This window comes from Ceratosolen solmsi, unplaced genomic scaffold (assembly GCF_000503995.2).
Source record: "Ceratosolen solmsi marchali unplaced genomic scaffold, CerSol_1.0 scaffold10, whole genome shotgun sequence".
Classification (NCBI taxonomy): Eukaryota; Metazoa; Arthropoda; class Insecta; order Hymenoptera; family Agaonidae; genus Ceratosolen; species Ceratosolen solmsi.
In genome coordinates this window covers 21440470-21464744 of record NW_011948412.1, presented here as the reverse complement: position 1 = coordinate 21464744, position 24275 = coordinate 21440470, and the positions used below count along the sequence as shown (strand labels likewise).

The following is a 24275-nucleotide window of genomic DNA, read 5'->3' as shown; positions in this document are numbered from 1 at the left end:
GTGAACATCAAATGTGCCGTCCAACTAACATTGAGTGTTTGTTTCCAAATAGTTTTATTATTAAGAATAAAAATGAAAAAAAATCACCGAGCAAATATTATATCGGATTATTTGCATTGCCGTGACTAAAAATTAACAACTTTAAGAGAACAAGGATATTAAAATTTTGATTATATCAAAGTAAAATCGATTTTTTACCCCAATTTATTTATAACGGTCGTGACCTTGACTGTCGCATTTACTACGAAAAAACGAAAATTATAATTAATTGTGAGCATTCGCAATATTCTGTTTTCGATGTGAGAGTCTTGAAATATTGAATGGTGCTGTAGTTTTTTAACCTATAATCTATAATAATCCAATTACAAACAAACAATTAGCAATGTTAATTGCTTACATTTAAATACGTTTAATATTGTAAAACTATTTAAGCTTTGAGTAAACAGAACCAAAGACAATTAAACATACAATCTTATTATGATACTTTATCACGATGATATAAAATTGTTAGAAGTAAAATACCATAATCAAACTGATTGAACTTGCAAGGTAATAAAAGATAATTTTATTAAACTTTGCACGCGGATTAACGAAAGACGAGCTTTACCGTATTTTTAATGTGAATATGTGATCCGCTATCGTAAGGTCTTATGAAAAACAAATTTGCATTGACTTTTCGAACAGAAACAAAATTCTTGGAAATAAATGCGCACGACAGAAATGTATCTTGGCATCGTTAAAATTTATATGAGTTTGCTCCTTAACTCGAGTATGTCGAAAATATCGGCATTCGGAGCCATCCAGGATAACGTAAACTGGCAGTGGCGCAAATTTAAACCGATTTCTAAGATTTTTAAAATGCCAACTTATTGACATAAAGCAAATTATTGACATATTTAATTTCTTTAAAAGCTAATCCCATGAGTGGGCCATTATATTTTTTTATTTATATATTCTAAATATTCTTTTATAACTATGCTTTATCGAGGCAAAAAAAGAAGAGCAAAATATAATTATTTTTATCCCTATAAATGTTTATAGGGATTATTAATTTATTAAGGATCAAAGAAAATAATGCGGACAAAAAGTATTTACGCATTTCATTGAATAATTACTCGATCCTATACATGTTTATCAATTTTTTATTTTTTTATAAAACAACTTGATTACATTCGTTAACATAACAGAAGAACGCCAGTAAAGAAAGTAAACTGAGGAATCGCCGGATATCCTTAAAGAAACTATAAATAGACCACCATTAGGACCATTCGGCCAAACTTACATATTCATCACGTCGATTATGTTTTCCCATTCAATTATAACTCGCTCTTATAGAAGCCAACGGCTTAAAAAATCAAGCGACACCAAAGCTTGCGAAAGCCCGTAATTCCAATTTTACCGCAGTTGGGAAAAATAAGGAGACGGCACGAGGCTTTTGGTGAGCCAGGTGCTTCCGTGCCTTTATTCGAGCGATACGAAGTTTCGTAGAAAGCAATCGACGCAACTCCCTTGCATCAGCGCGACTAATTCGCTTTCATTGTAGCGCAGGTAGAAATAACCGGGAGAACGCACGCGGTGAAAGCGGTGCCCACGATTTTCCCGAGTTAACAACCACCCACAATGGCCGAGCCGTCGCATTATTAAGAGCATAAAAAGCCTTCCTCGGGGTAAAGAGTATTAGGCGCGAAAAGTTTGTGATGAAAGTGCCGGGTTCCTGACACTTATAGATGTTAATTATTGTCTTTTATCGCTATATAATAATACGCACGTTGGATGATAAATAAATATCGAAGGTTGCTCTCGGGTAACCTTGGCATAACTGTGCGTAAAACGGTGTAAATAAAAAAAACAACAGCCAAATTTATCTATGTCGGTTATACTCTAATTAATACGGAATAACGCTGAAATGAAATGGTGTTTCGATGAGTCGATACACAGGCCAGATCGGTAAAATGTAAAAACGCAAAAATAATCGTTTTTACAGCGGCAAATTATTTCCCTCATTACCGGCATCTGCGGTCGAGCCTATTTGGAAATAATACGCAGCGAGGTGGAATGTAAAAAGAAGGATGAATTAATTCTCTAACTATACGTTTATTAACGGCGTGAACTGCGCAATTTCTTTATGAAGAAGCCGCAAATGCTGAAGTTATGCGGAGAGTTAGAGAATTGGCGCGAAAGAAACTGGTTTATAGTCCCTGAGCATTAGCTCCAGTTCATCCATTATGCGCGCGGAGCAAATGGTTATTGCATTGGTTTGGATGATGCGGATCGAAAAAAGGATTATATTTTCCGCTGGAAGAAATGAAATAACAATGATAGCGTGCCACGAATGATGACATCCGATCGTTAATGCCGTGCTTTTGTGCCTGTAGATAATTCAAATTGAACGCTTTATTAAATCCGAGGGGTAAGAGATGAATTTGTCCTTGCCACGGGCGCTTGCGAAAAATTTTGTATATTATCAAAGTGGATGTCGTTATATTTATAAAACGACTTTGTTTGTTATGGCAGGCAGAGTAGCTTCTACACAATTAGTAAGCGTTTAAAAGTGCGTACCCGTCTTATTTACTGTAAAGTTGCATCATTTTCAATTACAAATCATTCGATCACATTTTCTAAACGCTCACTTATTAATATAGCGTTCGCAAAATTAACTATAGAAATTACTATGTATTAAAATAATCACCGATCGACTGGATTAACTGGACGTAAACATAAATTTCTAGCTAACGCATTGAGATTATTCAAGGATTAAGTAAGGATTGAAGTAGTAATTTGAAATCATCGATTATAGACCTCGTTAAAATAAAAAATAAAAAATAAAAAAAACTATTTATGTTGGTCACTTGAATTATCTCTTTGCTCAAGGCGAATCCGTTGAAAGTATTGATTAAGCATTTAGAATATAGAAATAAAAATGTATTATTTATTTACTGTAAGTGCATAAGTCGATACTCGAAATAAATGTTCGTTGATAATTTACAATCATTATTATTAATTTTGAAAATAAACTTTCCAACTCCCTTGGCTAACAAGCAGAACTTCTCAAATTACTTGGTAATTGCCATTCATTAAATTTTTATTTATTTGCGTTTTCGCGTGCATGTATGTGCTAATAAAATAGAATATAAAATGATTTTGAATGTATGGCTTACCACCTAACAAATCTACCTAATAAAACTATAATTATGAATGAATAAATTGTCAATAGGTCAATAATATCTTAAAAGTTGAGATAATTCGAAAAGAAAATTCGGAGAATTATTTAAGAAGGCTATTGTTTTGTAATATAAATAATGACGACATTGTACGACACACGATGGACGAATCGAAGCGCGCGATTCGACCAAAATTTCGATTACATCACAACTCACGGTAAGGTATAATAGCATCATGATCACATAGCTAGGCGCGCCAGATGAACAGAGAGCCTATTTTTTTACAGCATGTATGACTAAGGTCCGGAAAAGTTGCAAGCAAAAGGCATCTTCTTCCTGCGTCATTCATTACTCCGAAATAAGATTTTTTTAAGACTTCAAAACATTCGATGACCCATTATAATTGTGTTCGAGGAAACAATTGGTTGGCTCTGGCGATATGGGAAAACGCTTGTCCACTTAACGACGACGGAGATCGTTTAATAAAAATGGAATAAATAAGGGTGTGTACCATGTTTGTGTGCATGTGTGCATGCGTAAATGATATAATAATAAGTATGAAAAGCGATAATTGTAAAAATTAACCACAAATGTAATCACAAAGCAAATGCTCGCGTAGATACGTTTATCGAAAGAACTGAAACACGTGATATTATGCAAGAATCTTTCCTGTGGAAAATGATGATTTTGTATTCTTGAACACTTTTTGCATAGAGACAGAAAAATGATTGCGCTGACCTTTAATCTTATCATGATTTAAGATGCAATTAGCATTTTTCGCATACATTTTTAGCGCAGGAACGTATTGAAAGTAGACAACTTGGAATCTGCAAAGTAGCGATGCGTAGTAAAGAAAAGAATTCTGATACCTTGATACTGTAATACCTGTTATCCCGTTACATTGTAACTCAATACAGTAAATGCCACTTTATTTATATACCCCATGAGGTAAGTTCTGTCGTTTGCCGGAAAGCCTACGAGTATTTTTGTCTCATATTTTTAATTTTATTATTGTATACCAAAAAAAATGAAAGAAGAAAAATAAAAAAGATGTCTTACCGTTACGGATAAAAGCCGCCATGCATTATCATACCTGATACTGGAAATATACTTTTATCTATTTCTTTTTTTAACGTTTCATACAAAATCTTTATCCTTATTTGTTATTATTTCACTTTATTTAATAACAATTATATTTTGAAATTATAGATACATTAAACGTCTTTCCTTATCATTTCATTATATAACGAAACCATTTCTATGATTCATAAGCCTGAGCAATTACATATATTAAAAATTATTTTTTCATAATATTAAGAATCATTTCGGTTTCTGAATAAATGAGATTGTTGAATAAAATTTTGAGTGAGAGGGAGAGCGTATTTCTCTCTCTCTCTCTCTCTCTCTGTGACTATATAAATTTGATAAAAATTGAATTATTAAAGAAATGATGTTTAAATAATGATTATAATTTAATATGTGTTCTTAATTAATAATATATGAATAAGTTTTTAATTATAATTTTAACTTACTGCATTCACTTGTGTGTATTATCGATAATGTAATTAATTGTATTTAAAAGTTAGAAAATTTTTTTGATAATACTGTTTAATTACATATTATTAAATCAATATATAATTATAAATCATCATTTTATTTAATTCAGAACAATTTTAATTAATGTTCTAATTAGTTTAATAAAAAACAATATTACCAATTGAAATACGAAAATCTTGATCCACTTTACATTTTAAATAAAGATAAAATTATTCATTTCCGAGTGGATCCGAGCTACATATTTTAAAGCGTATTTATTTTAAATAATACGTATTTAGTAAAAATTAACATTAATGATAGATTTTGAAAAATTAAAACAAACATACGTATCAACTATGCAGTGATGTGAATATCCAGTCTTATCGGTAGAATCAATATATTTTTTATATTTTTGTTAAATAAATAGTTGCATTATATTTTTCAATTCATTTTAATGTTATTGTAAATTAAGTTAATTCGTAAATACTGTATAAATTTATCTAAATTATTTTTTATCTTAAGAAATGATGTAATTCAACATAATATATAATATAGTTTGATATGGAAAAAATACAAGCAAATTATCTTTAAAACTATATAAATATGTACGAAAAGGTGCTTACTTGCATATTTGCGTATAAAGATAAACGAATCTGTTCTTTAAATAATTATAATTCATTAATTAATTGTTTTTTAATTCATCATAGATAAGGAAAGAAATCCTGGTAAATTGTAACCATAATTTAAAAATTTTTTAATTTAATAAATTTTGAGTAATATTAAGTGATGATTATCGGAAAAATATCAAAATTAATTTATTATGGACGAAAATTGTTATAGAAAACTAAAAAATCTAAAAACAAAAATTTTTTCTACTTACGAATCATTGTTAACTAAATCTTGAAATTTGTTTCAGAAGGTCGTAAGTTATATTGACTATTGAGAAGATTTATTAGATATGACAATTTAATATGAAAATACTATATCTCTGGAGCAAATACGTGTTATATTTACTTTTATTAAGTTATGCGAATATTATGTTAAAATTACAAGAAAAAATTAATTCATAAATACTGTTATTATAGCATTTACTATATTACTTTTATAATATTAATATTGCAGTTCATATGTCAAGAAAAATATATTTTTATAATTAACGGCTTAAAAAAAAACGAAGTCGTAAGTTTTACATACGAATGTAACATTTACAATGCTTTAACATTTCTAAGAAATAGCTTTTTTACGTATTTACATTTTTAAATTATTCGAATAAAACTGTCGTTAATCATTAACTAAAAATAATGTTAAATCGAGCAAATAGAAATCAAGTCGAGATAGAAGTGTCATATTTTTGAAAAGTAATTTAAGAGTTTAAAAGCTTTGGCATGTAAATTCAATAATAATGATAAAAACTGTGATACATTTCTGAATGAATAAACTTTATGTACTAACGCTAGTTTAAACATTTGAAAAATCTTCATTTAACTAAAAAACAAATCAATAAGAGCAATAATAGAAGTAATCGAAAGAAAAGCAAAGTAAAAAAATTTGTTATCGAATGCTAAAGAATTATTATGCATTATTTTCAGTGTATATGAAATTTATCGGTTGTTTTAAGCGTTTATTTTTCAAAATATATTTTACATTTAAGCACGGACAGTGTTGTTTAAAATGTACAATGGACCGTTCGAAAGTGTCGTTTTATAATTAAACTATCGTTATCTTATTTTCTAATATAGAATGTATTATTTCCATAACAAAAATAGTAGAATTAATTAATTTTCATAGATAGTTCCAATACAAATTCCAATTGAATATGGAAATCCGATTGATAATTGCAAATAATGAAATAAAATATTTATGCTTCGTAATCTAATTTGTATAACGCAGTATTTTAAATTTAATGTTACAGTTCCTTCAAATATATAACAAATTTGAAAGTAATGCCATCTCTGTGGAGTAATGAATTAAAATTATTATTTATAATCCGACAGACTTCGTGAAAGTATGTACATATTTTTGCTTGGATTTTTGTGTCATGAGATATTTTCGAGTCAAGATATTTCGTTTATTAATGATTTTAAATTTTTGTAAATCTTTTACACATAATTGATATCATTAACATACAAATCAAATCTTTTTTAACCACAGCTATTAAATTACTTTTTCATGCAAAAATCTTTTTAGCGTGTTATAGCAAATTTTATGCCTAACGCACCTAAGCATATAATGTATACATACAAACACGCACGTAATGGATTTTTTATTATTATACATTTCTATATTAAAGTAATTTGCATGTATCAATTCTCATTGGTGATAATTAAGCTTTTTAAATTAAACTTTTTGAATAATACTTGTAGCGGATAAAATGTAGAAAATCTGAAAGAAGGACTTCAACTAACTAATGGATAAGCAAAAATCACCAATAAGTAAAAAGTCCTCTTAGTAGGAGGAAGCAACATCCATTTGCGATATGTGGAACGTCAAAGTATCCTCGAATTCCTTTGCCGACGGCGAAACACAGAAAATGGCCATGCAAATCTCTAAAAGTACGCCGGAGAGCGGCAAGTGGAACACGATACAATATCCATCACTTTTTCTGCACAAATTAATCTTTATGGATGTGCAGCGTTTGCTGGAAACTTGTAGTCCACAATACTGTTTCGTCCTCGTTTTCTCAGAAGCTTTACGTCTCTCCCATACCTCATATTTTTACGACATATGTATCTTGGACATCGTTGCGTTACGTTGACTCTCGAACTCGGAAATATTATTCCACGAAAGTATGAATATTGAGCGACGATTGTGGCCGCTAAGCCTCTACGTAGCTATACCCAACGTCAAATCACTCTTGCCCACTGTAAATCGATCTTTTCGTAAAAACTTATGTGCCCGCGTGTCATAAACGAACGTGTATTACTGTTAATTGTATAATTGGCCGGATGTAATGATATGCTTGGATAAAATTTGTTGACGATAGGAGCGTCGAATAAAAAATTTTGTAGCTACGCTTGATATTAAAAGTATGCATGGAATTAGCCGTCTCCGAGATTTGCACTTTTTGTGCTGTACGTGAAATTCTAAACGCTTTCCGCGTGTAAAGTACGTAAACTACTAAAAGTGCTTATCAAATGATTTATTCTTTGAAAACCTTGGCAATTCATTTGAAAAACGAGAAAAAGTGTGGATATTTTTATTACCAATAATTTTATTGCATATTTTAACAATGAGTAGAAACTAATCGAATCATTTAAAAAAATTTTTTTTACATTCAAATAAAATTGTAGGTTTATTTTATTTTATTGTTTTTTATTTGAATAATTAATTTAATAATATGGCGAGCCGAAAGTTAATAAAGCAACGATAAGATTCACACATTAACTTAATCGTGAAATTAAATATTTTAATTCTTGTAATGAATAAGAATGCACCTAACGAAGAGTAGAAATAAAATTTAAAATGCCATGAAATAAAAGAAATAATTAGAATTTTTAAGAATAAAATTTTTGTATTCCTTATAAAATATATAAAAATTTCATTGATAAAAATACCATAAAAAAACTTGTAATACACATGCGAGAAAAACTTTGTGTTAATAAATTTTTGTAAAAAATGCTATGACTCGTATAGTAGATAAGTGTAAATAATCATTGTCACGATTTTTTCTTCGTTTTCCTCTTTCACCTTGTAGTATATGTTTCTTATTTTAATATGACGTATTATGCGTATATGCCAGCAGAAAAAGATTATAATGAAACAAAATGCCTCCTTTTTAACCCTTTTTCTGAAATTCTTATTTAATTTTAACATTAAATGATATATCGTATAATCGAATGGTAATTTTTCTCCTTGAGTATAGAAAGCAGTCGAGTTTAACTTTAATGAGATTTCATAGAATTTACATTATATTATTTTTTTATTAAATTGTTAAAATTTTACATGACCATAGAAATTCGAATACAGTTTAAAATTTCTGAATTGCTTCATATTAAATTTAGACTGATGCTAGATTTTTTTTACAATATTCATATACAAATACACATCGTTGTAAATAAATAATAATTAAAAAAAAATATTTAAAAAAATTGGGTTCTTAAGCAATATCTTAATGTAATTAATATTATAAATAAATATTATAAAAATTTATATTATGAAAAAGAAAAAATCTCGCCTTATATACAACTGATTACACTTTATCCTCGTTGAGTAAAAAAAAATTTCATCCAAAAAGGTAAGTAGTAACGTTTCTTCGTAACAACCTCAACTCTCACGGAAAAATAATTGCACCATGTAATCATCGATACTAAATTAATGTTAATAAAATACATGCTCGTAAGTTGTTATGTACCTATGATGCAAAGAAGCGTGCTCAATCGTTTAATCTAATCCTTTCCTGTCAGATTATTCAGTGTATTGGCGCGCCAACATGGGAAGCGTCGAATTTCCCAGCTACCAAACAATATTTCCTCTAGTCATTGAATTTTTAAAGATACTCACTGGCTTCAAAATTTAAATCAAGTCTCGCTCATGGTTAATCAAACGCACGACTTTGTTTTTTACTAGCATATGAGCGACTATAATGCGTATCTCCGCCCAACGCCAAGATGGCGCTACGCCTCGGGGATTATTAATAGAAGTCCAGCAAATTTTTAAGGCCGAGAACCGGTTCCACGAGAGTCCGCGTGTTAGCAGACTGTCTCACTCTGGCCGGAAATGGATCCACGGTCACTCGTTAAATAAACACGAGTCCTGAAATTCGATGAAATCGACCGCCGTTTTTTGTCCGATGCTCCTGGAAGAAAGCAAGGACAGACGGTTTACTGGTCAGAAATCCCGCGATCTTGTGACTGCCGGAAGTAATTGTTGTCCGCCGTGTATTTACATTTAATCCTATTGTATAATCGCCGAACGTATCCATTGGTGGATAATTACTAATCGTGCGGGCTTCGGTGGGAATTAATCGCATGACTAGGATAAGCTTTGTTGTCATGGCGAATAAAAATCAATTAAGGACTGCTGCTTATTTTTGGCATATACGTAGAAATAAAAAAAAAAAATTCTCTGATTGGAATTTCGTTATGAGATTCAAGAACCTAGAGAAATATCCAATATCACTGTAATTATGAAAGCGGACTAATTTTTTAATGTATGTAAAATCAAATTTTACCTACTGATTACTAGTGTATTACATGTAATATTATATAATATATATAAAAAATTTGCGTGCAATGCATTAATGAGCCCACGAACTGTCGTGTTTTCGCTCAATTAGTTACATTTTTTATATTACATTATTTTCATAATAAATTTTTATTTATAATACGTAATATGATTTCTTTATGATGCAATAAATATCGTTGAAAAGATAAAAATATACCTATTCATTACCAAGATGTCGATCTAAAAAAGTTAATCGGCATTAAACAAAGTAAGAGTGGTAACACTGTATATTTATATTTCAATAAATTTAATTTCGATAAATATTAAATACCGCGAGTTCATATATTTACGTCAATACGTATCTATCAATACAAGTTATTTATATATTTCTAGAGGACAAAAATGACAGAGAAGTATTGTTCATCCGAGCTTCCTCATTTTTAATTGAAGAAATACGTGCACGGAAATATGCGTTGATAACTACGTTGATATGATTCTTATATTACTCAAATGGATATATCATAATCATTTATTTACGTGTTGGAGGACTTTTCTAGCCACGACCTAGGTTTACATCTTATCGCCAACATCCGTAAAAACTTAGAAACATTTTCTCTATTATATTAATTAAAATATACTAAATATTCTAATAAAGCTGTCGAATGGAACGTATGATTTCAATGAATAAACTGAAAATATGCCTAACACTTTTCATTCAAACTATAATGCAATTATTACATAGAACACGAAATTTTTATATGATTGTTTCGATATTTCTATTGATTTCTATTATTTCGATTGATCGATACTTCTATAATTAAATAAAATATCAAGCAATTTCCATTTTCATAATTTTTGACACGATATATCGATTAACTATCAATTATAAATAATTAAGACTTTAAAAATTACAACAAAGTGTACCCAATACATTTACCTGATACAAATTATGATTAATAATATTGTACATATGCAAATAAAATTATTTCTTATATACACGCACGATTAATATAATGTTTAAAATTCTTTGTAAGTCAAGGCAAATTTTCTTATAAAATATTCATTTAAAAGCGTTATAAATTTATTCTCATTCACCTTATCGCGATTCATTAAAAAGAATAATGTCAGAACGTAAATTCATTAAGTGAAAACTGCCACGATTGCAAAATAATAAGTGTAATTTCTATCGTATTAGTTTTATCTTGCGCGAATAAAAAGAAAGGAAAATGTTGGCAGAATAAAAGAAAACTGATAGTTTTAAATATAAATAAATTTCAAAATATAAATTTAAAATCAACAAAAACTAATTAAATTTTCGATTTATCCTATAAAAATGTTGTAAATGGTTTATATGAATAATAGAAGAAGCGTTTTTGAAATTAAAAATTTGATACATTTTTTGTGTGAGTAAAATTTATTTAAAGTAAAGAATAGTAAAATTAGTTTAAAATTTTTGTTAGTACGTTTTGTATTTAGTATTTTAGTCAATTAGTTGAAATTAGTCGATCAATTAGTTAATTGATTTTTAATTAAATTGTTAATAATTTGAAAGCTTATTAAGTGCTTGTGAAAAGTTTTTTCTTATTATATGTAAATTTAATAGATAAAACTTAATATAATATTCAATGCTGTTGCTGAGAGACTACTTAAATCAATTTTACTAGTGTAAACAGAAATTTAAAACAAAGTTTATGGCTTGATATAGAAAATTATTTTAAGTGCCAATATCAAGAGCTATTAAGAATTGCATGAAGTTTAACAAATATCGATGGTTACTGGAATATATATTGTATCTGCGAATAACGACTCTTAAATTATTTATTTCATCTTATGTGTTTGTATTTTTTTATTTTTATTAAAATATATTTAAAAAATGTCATAAATTAATTTTAATTAAACACAGTATTTATTCGTTAATAGGTAATTTTATGAGCTTTAAGAGATTCTTTATTAGAAAATGGAATAATATCTTACAAATAAGAAAATAGAAAAAATTAATTTGAAATTCAATACATGTAAATGGTGGTCAAGTAAGCTTATTTATTTGTATTTAAAAATAAGAAGTTTGTTTTTTTTATTTGTTTATCATTGACTCTATTAACAATCATCATTGTTGTAATACTTCATTTTCGTTCCCCTACCATTTGTTGGGTTATCACAATATTTACTATTTATAAAGTGAAACAAAAAGATCATTCAGTAACATAATTACGATAAAATACTTATATATTTAAGTACTCCAATATTTAATTAACTCATAGGAATATTAATGACGATTTCGAAAACATTATAGAAAAAAAAGTTGCAGCCTGAGTGTCCAAAGATAGAATGTCGAGAACCGGGATAAATATAATTGATAAGTACGTACAAACGCGATCTGGGCGGAAATAAAACCCACTGCCAACAACAAATTGATATTTTCTAAGAGACTATAGAAGGCAAAAATTTTCTGTATGGATCTTTAATTCCTGTATAAGTCTGAAAATAAAATTGATATTGTTATTTTTGGAGAACTGCTGCTTGAAATTTAAAACCCTTTTCTCTCAAAAATTGCATTTGCAATGACAATCTCAAAATTTTCTATGCTCGTATCTGGTATGTGACTCCAGCCTTCAATGACTTTTTACGGATTTAAATTTTTATATAAAAAAAAATGTATTTAACAATGATTGTTTTTTTGTTTGTTGTTATTTATTTTTTTTTTTTTTTACAAAAATTGGACATTTGATTGTTAACAACGATGAGTGTATTTCACATCGATAAATTTTCGTTCAAAAGTAAAAATGTCACGTAAAAACTTAATCATTTGTTTTATCTGTTACAGACGATCCGACTTCAAGTGCCAGTTGGCACAGCAAATTGCTTTTTCCGAGGCGGCGTACCTTATCGCATACAGCGTTTTAAAATTTTAATATTTAATCTAGAAATTTTTATCTGGCATTCTTTATTTATCGGTCGCTAATATCTCTTATATACGTATTATTAAACATTATATATATTGATAATATTAATAGAAGTAAATATTTTGTAAAAAAAAAAAAAAAAGTGAAATTATACATCTGTAGTTTATAATAGAAAATTCTAAAGTTATGTATGCTCTTTGTATCTTCGACTCTACAAATTCTAAGAAACTTAATTATAAATAAATACGTATTTTAATTTATTTTAACAATTTAATGTATATGTGCATGAAAGAAAGAGGCAGAGAGAAAGTTTTTATGTCGTTGAAGAAAATTTGTGACCTTATAAATCTTTACAACGCTTTTGTTATTGTTATACATTATAATACGGAAAATTCGATAATATTATGAAAAGAAAATGATGCCATTTTATAATAATACAATTCTATGATAGTAAAGTATGAATTTATTAACAAAACTTTACGTATGATTTAAATTTATTTAAATGACAAATCAATCAGAGTGTAATAAATTTTAAAATAAAATTACTCATAACACATCATTTTTAATGTCTCATTTGTTTGTCGAAAGCAATCTCATTTTCCACGTTTTTAACAATGACACAGGATAAGAAACATGCATCACCTGGCATTCTTAACATACTTTGCTTTATGTAGTCACACTTTCCACCTTGTTAACAAATATCTCGAGCTTTCGAGAAGTGACAATTCAAGAAGCAAATGACGTTGACGCCCTTAATTCTTCTGACATTTCAACAAATACTTCAAATTCTAAGAGTAAAGTGCAGAATATTCAAGAATGGCCAAGTGCGCCACTAATACCTTTCGTATAAATAGCACATGAGAAATCGAGGTCTCGGTCTTAAATGCGACAAGCCGCGTGTAACAAAGTCCGTTGATCCACGGTCGGGTCATCCTCGACCTTGTCCTCGAGTATAAGACGAAGCCTTATGAGAGCCATCGTCGCTCGCTGTCAGATTGCTGACTTACCAGGCCAAGTCGACCTTACGAACGATTTTCGCACATTTGGCTTGCATTACCGACCGAACCCATTAGCAAAGACTATTTATTGTATTAAAATTATTAGAAATCATGGAATATTAATTTTATAGTATACGCGATATGAGACGATTCCTTATAATGGGCTTTCAATCTTTCTTTTATACCAAAAATTAGGAGAATAAATCTTGCGTGTTCGAATACAAAATGTTTGATTATTAAAAATTCATTGTTTAACCGAATGAAGGGAAAGTTTACTACCTTTATTTATTCTTTAATAAAATATAATATTTTGTTAATAATTTTTATTTACTATTTTTTAGTTTGAAAAAATTAATCGATAAGAATAAGCCTTCTAAGGTAGTATATATTCTAACTAATGAAAAATAAATCTGTGCACTAATAAGTATTCTTTAAATGAGACCAAAGATTGGTAAGAATGTATTTACAGTTTATTGATTAATTTTATATGTACAGTTACTTTGCAATTTGTTATAATTGAATAGCAATAATTTATAATAATAATATGTAAAAATGAGTAAGCTTATACTTAATGGAGATTTTCTGTAAATTTTTAACTAATGTTTATTAAATTAGTTCAATATTGAAGACGCCATTAAGAAAGTCGATTGCTTGTATACATGATCTATTATCATATCAGCTAATTACGAATACAGATATAAAATTATATAAAATTATAGTAAATAAAATCTTAAAACAAACTAGAAATTTTAAAACACTCTTAATTTATTGTGCTATTTAAAATATTTTATTAATACCTCATGGAATGATCTAATTCGACTTCAGTATCGATCTATAAATTAATGACTTATTTTAATTGCTTTTGAATAACCATCGTAATAAAATTAATATGAACCATTAATCTTATCATAGAATGGTACATTTTGCCTTTTGAGAATGTAACTTTTAGATATTTAATATCGAAAAAAATATTATTATAAAAAACACGTTTTATTAAACAATTAACTTTAAACGTGATTCATTTTAGAACGGAAAATATCTCAGATTCACAATATTTATTTCTTTATCTTTTAAATAATATATCTAATATGAATTGATATAAATCGCAAATATGAATAAATTCTTTGGTCAATAAAGGAATCTACTAATTTATTTAATAAAAGAATCGATGTTTTACAATAAATATTTTTCAATTCGTGATAAACGACTATAATTTATTTCATGCTAAATTCAACGGTTCAAATTTTAAATCTTTTAAATCAAGTACAGTGACGAATTGTTTGACTTTATCGACAACATAAATCGTTTAATCAACTGTATCCCATAAATCTTGAAAAAGTTGTTTCACGCGTTAAAAACTTTCATTAATGCACTTAAAGAATATTGTTAATTATATTTAATGCTAGTATTCTGAAATAGCAATTAACATTAATAAGATACTTTTCTTAAAAAAAAAATTGGTATTAATTGTTTTATATCACAGAACAGGCAGAAGTAAATGATTATTTTTTTAAGTTCTCCTCATTTTCGGGTTTAAGGTGCATTTAAACTTTAATGTTTTAAATGCAGCACCGATTAATTAACACTAGAGAATTTTTTAAATTCGGCCGATTAAGTAAAATGAAAAGTGGTTCTATCACTTTTAGTAAATCTACAAATTATGACACTGTTTATGTTTGTTCTCAGAATTAATTACATTATAGTTATATAATAATGGCAAGAAGTCATTAAGCAATGTAATTTTGTAGCACCAGCATATTTTAAATAATTCTTCGAATACTTTGAAATTTTGTAGTCGTAAAATATCAGTGTCATCAATATTCAATTAGAAAATTATTATTTATTAGTAATTTTGTTTGGGCTAATTCGTTATTGAACTCCAAAGAATGAACTACGCGCGTCAGTAAATTTAAAATTAAAAGCATGAAAGATGCAAACCTAATTCAAACTTGTAATTCTTTCTCATAACTTTATCTTTATTTGAATGAATATTTTAAATGTTATATTTAGTATAAAGAATTATTACAATAGTCTCCTTCGATGTTATAATTTTTTAGGAATAAAACATATTAGACGATTTAACTTTTATAGAATATTGCTAAATTATAAAAGCGACATTGATTTGCAACATTGAAAGGGCAATGAAATTTTAGCATAATAAACCTTAAAAATGCTTTTTCGTTGAATCAATAAATCTCGAATTGAAGCGAAAAATATATTTTTAAGAGTTTAAGAGACAATCCGAACAAATCTCTTTATCAACACAAAATCAATACAAAGCCCTACTTAAGCATAATTGGATATTTATCGCTTGCAGCGAGCTCATGATGTCATAAATGTTGTTGCATGAGAAACCAATACTCCCATATTCCACCATATACTCAAAACACATAATTTCACTGTCATGTGACAACTGGATTAGTAGATATTCAACTTGCCCAAGTCACGAGATTGTTGGATTTCGGAAACGTGAAACTTCATCGGCATGCTTTATCCAACGGGATAAATGACTAAACATCTTTTATCAAGTTTGCTTACTTAAGCGTTCTTTTATGTTGAAATAATTTACAAGCTACAATCTCACACTGTTATTATTCAGAATTCGGATAATGAATTTCCATTTGTATACATTTAATTCATTCGTAATGTAAACGAAAAGGAGATTTTAAGTTAATTTCAATTCGATTAAAATCAACTTAACAGAAAAAATTATAAAATTTTAATACATCATTGATTATCGTGCAAATTCTTCCTATTTCTTGTATTCGCTTCTAAATTTATTGGCCAAAGTTGATAAAAGCTTTGCTAAATTTCATAAAGGAATATCGTAAATAAAATATTAGTAATATTATAATCCATTGTTGAAAATTTTTCATAATGCAACAAACATATTCCTTTCAATTAATCACACTAGATAAATATATTTTATATTCTAAGCCTATTGCGTAATATTTAATATTTTTATTTTCAAAATATTCTTAATACTTTCAGCCCAGGTATACTCGATCATCTTTTTTTATCTATTTAATCATTTACTTAATTCACAATCTTTTTTAAAAACTATATATTCATAATTTTAATATAAAAAATACTTTGATATTAGATTGCAGATATTGATTGCATAGATTATTATTCTGAAACGCGATTTATATAGACAATTAACATTTCATTTGGAATGCAATAATTCCAATTAAATTTACAATCCATTTCATAATTATAAATTTTTACAGTCAATTGTGGGTCAATGCTAGTCAATCTCTACCACCGTTACCTTCTAAATACCACAAGCAGAGTGAGCTTTACACTAAAATCCAGGGTTAAAATCATAATTTCGTTACATTTATGATTAATATAATATATATATATATATATCTTTTTCTTTTTCTATTTTCTCTATTATTAAATTTCTTTTACTATTTATATAAACAATTTTATTCTAATATTGAAATATCATTGAAAAATAATTTGTTCATTCCTGATTTAAAGAATTGTAAAATTTAGAGAAACAATTTACGAAATGTAATTTTTATACTGTTATAATTTTAGAAATAACTCTTTGTTTTATGATTCTTTTCTTTATATATGATCTCTTTGAGATATTTTTCCAAAACAAAAGAATATGAAACAGAAACAAAATAAGTCTTGAAATTGAATTATTATAGAAAAAGTGTATTACTTAAACATTAAATTTACCTGGTTGTAATTCGTATATTGCAACCATAAATTTTCATTTTAATATATTTCATTTTAAAAATTTTATTTAATAAGAGGAACATTAAAGCCTGATATATAATATACGTTGACCAGTCGCTATTTATATATAATATTGAGGCCAAAAACTCTTGGTACCGATTAAGTATCCAATGATTAATCAGTAAATACTCGAATGCAATTAGTATAAAACATTTAATCTATCCTCCTGTGTTATTCAATAAAATCGAAGTTCAGTTATGAAATCCCGTATATTTATATATTTATTAATTTTTTTATTATTTATTAAAGAAAATTATGATTGGGAAGTTAAGCAAGCCTTTATTTGTGTTAATATAATATAAAATTGATATGCTATAATGATTTGATACTGACATGCTACTTCGTTGATTCGACCGACGCCACTCCACAGTTCGTCAAAATATGCTACCACGGAAATGCGTGTACACGGAATAAACTACCAGTGAATTTTAAAACCAATGTATTTATATCAATTTGTTGAAATAATGATTGATCTCAGCGATATTTTAGTCACTCTAAATATCTCACTAGAAAAAAATAATTTTAAACTATCGGAAATAATAAAATATGATTCAGTAAATAAGTCGCATGCCAACGATATGTATACTCCTTCTGTTATAAACTATATAAATATGAAAATATCCCCATATATAATGTTAATCTGTGTTTTTATTGTAGTTGCATTCTTTATGGAAAAAACAGACCTGCATTATCTATTCCGCAGACAAGCCACCTACACAATTATACGTAGGTACAGTTGATTAGGCACACAAGCAGATTACACATACTTTTATAACTTTCTTCGTTAAAATTTTTATTGATAAATACCAATAAACGATTTGTAATTAACATCACATAACTAGAGAATCTATGCGTAAAAGTCATTCGTATTATAATTTAATAACGAAGTAAGTTAAGTCATGATATAATACCGGCAAATGATGGAATAATTTTGTTCATGTATGATATATACATTTCTAATCTGCCGCCTACTTTTAATACTCCACTGTTATCTGAAAAATGATTAAATTGAGTTTATTAACTGTTAGAAATTGTCCCCCACCCTTTTTATTCAAGAGATTTACAATGGACTTTGAAAAAGTTTCTAATTGTGCATGTTTCGTCAGATGTAGCACTTGTTCTTTTTTAATCGAGTAAACCATGTCGGACGTTTAAGCATAACAACGATTAATAGTGTATTAATAATATTGATTAAAATTATTAGCATTCATTTCTTTTAAAATTTGATCTGCGGAATTCTTTATCGATTGAACGTGAAGCTAATTATTGTTGATTAATTTTTTAATTTCGGCAATTCTATTTAATTTGCAATAAATCTTTTCAATTTATTGCTAGATATTCTTATCTGAACTATAACTGCCTATGAGTCCAACCAATAATATCATGGACATCTGCTTGTTTCAACATTATTGACAATTCTGATAATGCAATGAATAATGCCACGGTAGAAAAATTTTAATCGGTATAATTCTGTATTCTTCAACAGTGCTACTCGGTATTTAGCTCATAATAATCGGCAAATAAAGCGTTTTTATTTGCACTTTACAACCAGACATACGAATGCATCGTATCACGGTTTATCAAGTAAAGACCGAAAAATTATTAAATAACTGATATGTATTCATTCATTTAGTATATGTGTGTATTACTATATGTATTTAGTTTAGAGATTTGTCCCAATCAATCTTAAGTTTCATAATTTTATAAAATTACTTTTAGTTACTTACTGCTTTAAAATGATATTTAATTGATTTTTTATTTGCTTATTTTGTTGGCTTAGAAATAATATAAGTAAAAGTAATTTTATCGATTTTTTTATAAAAACGAGCGCATTATGATTCATGATCATATATATTTGTTAATTCAAACCCGGCAGTGTTAGCAAATGTTTAATAAAATATAAAAAATTAACTATTCCTAAAATAATTAGCATATTTTCGTAAGTCATATATTTATTGTATCTCCATATTTATCCCCTTGCTTCTAATTATTCATGATCCGTATACAAATTCTTTAGCTCTTATACATAATTTATAGCAAAGAGTAGAAATGATAGATTTTGTATTCAATTTTCGCAGAGGTCTTTGATTTTTTCTTTGTTTATTGGTATGTTTTTATTATATGTAATAATGCAATGTAGTGTCGTTTAAATCTTAAGAAAACCTAAGGAGGGAATTATATTAAACCGTTGGATCAATATTTTGTACATTATTATACGGTAATGGCCAGGTTTCGCAGAAAAAAGAAACAACATCCATAATTTAATGATCATACATTTTATTTTTAATTATATTTTTACATTTTGTATTTGTACATCCGAGTCTTACTTATGAAAAGATAAATCCTCGCTAAATTTTTTTTAGTAATATATGAATTATATTATCTAAATAAGATATTTTATAAAACGAGATCGTTGTTTTATAAAAATAATTACTCAATTGATTATAAATTTAAATTTCATTCTAAAACAATTCCATCTGATGATATTTCAATATCAACATCCTATATGTATAATGCAAGTGTCAGTAGATGATTAATCTATTATTCCAGACAAAATTTTAAACTTCATTACCTTGTAATTCTAGTTTTTCTTTATTTTGGAAAGATTTCAGCATATTCTTATTATTAAAATGCAATATTAAACAATGATATTAAAAAATGTGTGGCACTCACATTTACTACTAATTTTATCATAAATATAATCATTAATTGTTACTATTGGCGTGCACAATATGTAACAAAGTACAATAATTTTATGTACTCAATTATTTCGTGCCACCATTTTCCTTCTCCTTCTCATATATTCGATAATAGATACGGCATAAAACTAGATCCCTTATTTGATTTGTCATCCACAGAAGAATTAAAATACAATATTGAGTTTTTTATTTTACCGATTGATGGATTAATTTTTTTTAATTCACATCGATCCGTGCAATCTTATCGATATCTTGTTTATGCAACTATTTGCTTTGTCTTTCAAGTATAATTAATTTCACGTAATTTTTCTACTGAGCAATCGAATTAATAATAGTCTATATTCCTAGGGGATAATTTTATTTAATTCTGATGCTAGAAAGCAAATTATTATTTTATCCTAATGATCTTTTCTTTTTAAGGCTAGCGTATAGTTTTCCAATTCCAATATTTGCGCAATTCTCTATAAGATTCGCATATTAATAATCCACGCAGAATTTAACGCAAAATATAAGCATTGATATATCAGTTCAATCTTATAAACCATAATCACGCTATTATTTTTTTAGTTTATTTAACGCATTTTCTTTAGTATCCAAAATTTTCTTTAATATCCTTTTATGTCATCTTACATTTCTTTATATTTTATTAATAGCGATACCACTTTTTCCAAACGTAATTATTTTTCGTATATATTTATATATGGTAATACATATTAATATAATCAGCCAGTTGTTAAGTGGGTTAAAATATTCTTAATGATAGAACATTTTCTTCTACTTTAATTAATAGCCTTCCTTAATTTTTAAAAATATTGAAACAAATAAAAAAAAAGAGTTTAAATGAAAAAAATAAAAGAAACGGATACGCCAATCATTAAATGATAAATATTTAGGCAAACTTGATATGAAAAAAACTGCCCATTCTATCAAATTTTCTCATATGATTACTATTTTAAGGAATAACAGCTAGTTTAATTTTTATTGAAGAAGAAACAAATAATATAATCTTTTTATTCGTTATAAGTGAATTATATATTATTGGCAATTTCCAATTTTAAGTAAAAAATACACAACGATTTATCGATTTCAAAAAAATAATGATTTATATTCTTTTAACACTCACTAATAATTCAGATCTAACAATCAATAATTTTTTGGTAACATTCAATAAAATCAATCTTCTGTATTGTAATGTTCCATCTATTTGTAAGACAATTATAGAATTCGACAAGACAATTTGTATAACATGTTTTCAACCATTAATGGCGGAAAAACTTATTTGCAAGAATTCACTGTCTGTTTGAATTTAATTTTAATCTTGAAAAGACTTCCTCAAACCATTTGTCCACTGATAAGAGTTATGTACCTACATACTTAGGATCAACGTAATTGCAAAGACTGAAAGTCACACCAATGATGTCGATAAATCGTCAGAATGTTGATGACAATTGCATAATAAATATTTCCCTCTGCATAAACACACACCGTTACGATATGTAAATATTAATATTTTTTGAGGATAATCCCCTTGGTAGAAATAATAAAATGCAGATGGAAATATATCGTATGTAGATTAAATGGTTGTACAAATATTAATTTAATCGAATGCGTGATCTTGTAAAGGCAATAGTAATTCGTAATAGAGGTATCATTCATTATATAATATTATTTTTAAACCATTGCATTATATTATTTTTAGATATTAGCTTAAGGATTTAATTAGAGTTGGATTTTTTATATAGTTTATTGTTGATAAATAATGAGTGTTGTAAATTGTAAAAAAGCGATAAATTAAATCAAATTTTAAAAACCAAATATTAGTACAATAAGGTAAATTATTTTAAAACAAGGCAATAAATTTTTCCTAAATACGTATGAATTTCTTAAATAATCTGATATTAAATATAATAATTATTACATCGATATTCGTTAATTATCTTGTTATACATAACATGTATTTGAGAATTTAATAAAACAATATCTAATAATATTTATAAACCTATATTTAATTTAAAGTATTTATGGACGCATGAATTTATAACATTTATGATTAAAAAAAATTAGAGATCAACATAATAAAACATATACTGTTAATATTTATAAATTAATTTATAGTAATTTTTATTCATAAATTTATTCATAAATTGCAAATTTCAAGCCAGATCTTATTCAAAGTTATAATATACTTTATTATGCTTTTATCATACCTCATTTAAATAAAATTTAAAAAATCAAAAATTTTAAATATTTAAAATTTTAATAATTTACTACATTAAAAATAATTGTTTTTTTAATATATTTTTAAATACATATTTATATGTGTTTATTACATAATATATATTTCAATACTTATTTAATTCACAGTTAAATTATTTACAGACACAGGGCATAAGCATATTAAATGCATTTTTGTGTTCAAAGAAAAATATTGATGATAATGATAACCTACAAATTCTGAAAAATTATTGTTTATCATATCACATACTTATGTTATTGTTCGAAATAAAATCAAATACTGGAAAAATGAAGTATCATAAACTTTTGTAGTTACTTATACGAAGAATTATATATCATGTTAAAATTGAAATTTTCATCTGCGTTGGGTAATATATGTCTATATTTAAAAGAAAATTAATTAAAATAATACTTTTAGTATAAAAATTTACACAAATATTTGTTCACAGTCACCACGGCGAAGTTAAATGATTTAAAAAGCTCTTAAAATTCCACATAAATCTAAAAACTTCCTGACCTTGCTAATCTGTATGACAAGTCGTTAATACAAAGTGCGTTCAAATATTTTCCACTTTTATAAACGGAACATATTCTTATTTATACGTGCATAAATGTTTTCATACGCGAATTATGTCTCTGCAACATTGGAATGTAATCAATCAAATAATCGCACAGGAGAATATCATGGTTTAATCCTCGTAGCAAGTAAAACCGGTAATATAGTAAACGACCAATTGCCTCGAGTAATTGTAGATTTAGTTTTATATAAACCTACTTTAAAACCGTTACTGTTTTAAACTTAACTTACCGTCGATAACCAGTACTATGATTTTTATTTATGAACATTAATAGAAAATAAATCTGTCACTCCCTTTCCATTCCCAATTCCTAAAATGTTAAACTGGGCCTGAAATTTTCGAAGCCACCTGCAATCAAGCGATAGTCACAGTATTTCTTCTGTAATCCAATCATGTTCAACTATTTATTTTATCCACATCAAAGTACAAGAGATTTTATTATGTAATCCACTGCAAACTACAAGCTCGTATTTCAATAATTGATAACATATGCATTTTATTCATAATGAAACGTGGACTACTAGTATATTAATGCATTCGCTTACGAACAATTTCACAGAGCCATATGTATTTGGCTCCAGTTTTGAATCAGAGATAAAACTTTTCGAATATGTTATAGCACTGTGTTGAAACTGATAAATAAGCTGCTTTCGCAATTTAAAACAATTCGATGACAGATGAAAATGACTCTTTAAGGGCAATGCGTAGGCGAGAAATAAATTATCGCAATTTATCCGTAAAAATGAAAATCTCCTGAATGTAAAATTAAAAAGTTTTGAAAATATAATGATACAGCTCAATAATATTACAATTTGAAATTTTAACTTATCAAAGCTTATAATAAATGGAGGACTTACTCAAATCAAAACCAAATAAAAAATAAAATAAAAAGTTTTTTTTAAATATTTTTTAGAGATTTTTAATTGTTATTCTAAAGGAAGTTTTACGCGAATTCAACGACAAAATGTATGTAGATAAAAAATATTCTTTTTTTATTAACATTTGTATTTAACTTGATAGACGCATTTTTTTAAGTAAGTATTCAACATTCAAGTAAATTACATTAAATTATACCAAGTAACGTTATTGAATAGTAAAAATAGTAAATAAGAGAAAATATTGTTGAAAGTTATAAATTATTCTCTTGCATTATATGTTTCAATAATTTAACATTTAGCCGGTTAAGTAAAATACAAGGCAATTTCTTTTCATTCCATTATTTATTATAAAAGATCGTTTTACGAAAGTA

General features: G+C 27.0%; 1 long non-coding RNA gene across 1 annotated transcript; it reads left to right on the top strand.

Annotated features, from left to right (window-relative positions):
• Window positions 1-10055: 10055 nt before the first annotated feature.
• On the top strand, window positions 10056-10428 carry LOC105362112 (uncharacterized). The gene is made up of 2 exons (XR_912868.1): window positions 10056-10128; window positions 10254-10428. It is a non-coding gene; the product is annotated as an uncharacterized LOC105362112 (long non-coding RNA).
• Window positions 10429-24275: the final 13847 nt, after the last annotated feature.